The sequence below is a fragment of the Capricornis sumatraensis genome, chromosome 2 (assembly GCF_032405125.1).
Source record: "Capricornis sumatraensis isolate serow.1 chromosome 2, serow.2, whole genome shotgun sequence".
Taxonomy (NCBI): Eukaryota; Metazoa; Chordata; class Mammalia; order Artiodactyla; family Bovidae; genus Capricornis; species Capricornis sumatraensis.
Window position 1 is genome coordinate 111,513,195 of NC_091070.1, and position 797 is coordinate 111,513,991.

General features: G+C 38.1%; 1 non-coding gene across 1 annotated transcript; it reads right to left on the reverse strand.

Moving 5' to 3' along the window:
* Positions 1-414: 414 nt before the first annotated feature.
* On the reverse strand, positions 415-521 carry LOC138074630 (U6 spliceosomal RNA). Its single transcript, XR_011144463.1, has one exon. It is a non-coding gene; the product is annotated as a U6 spliceosomal RNA (small nuclear RNA).
* Between the last annotated feature and the right edge of the window lie 276 nt (positions 522-797).

The following is a 797-nucleotide window of genomic DNA, read 5'->3' on the forward strand; positions in this document are numbered from 1 at the left end:
CTTTTTTTTTAATTTTTTTTTTTTAAATTTTAAAATCTTTAATTCTTACATGTGTTCCCAAACATGAACCCCCCTCCCACCTCCCTCCCCATAACATCTCAGTGGGTCATCCCCATGCACCAACCCCAAGCATGCTGTATCCTGCGTCAGACATAGACTGGCGATTCAATTCTTACATGATAGTATACATGATAGTATACATGATAGAATGCCATTCTCCAAAATCATCCCACCCTCTCCCTCTCCCTCTGAGTCCAAAAGTCCGTTATACACAGCTGTGTCTTTTTTCCTGTCTTGCATACAGGGTCATCATTGCCATCTTTCTAAATTCCATATATATGTGTTAGTATACTGTATTGGTGTTTTTCTTTCTGGCTTACTTCACTCTGTATAATCGGCTCCAGTTTCATCCATAAAAATATGGAACACTTCACAAATTTGCGTGTCATCCTTGCGCAGGGGCCATGCTAATCTTCTCTGTATCGTTCCAGTTTTAGTATATGTGCTGCCGAAGCGAGCACTGAATGCACATTTCTTTCATTATTCTAAATCGATACTGTCCAACAGAACTTTCCACAATTATGGAAAAGCTCTATAATTGTGTTGTACAATATAATAGTCACTAGGCTTGTGTGGCTATTAAACATGTAAAATATGATTGTCGAGACTGAAGAAAGGCATTCACAATTTTAAGTTTAATTTCAATTAATTTAAATTTAAAATCAGCTATACTTCAGGAGTTCTCTGGTGGTCCAGTGGTTGGATTACTGCCACTGAGGGTGCAGGTTCAATCTCTT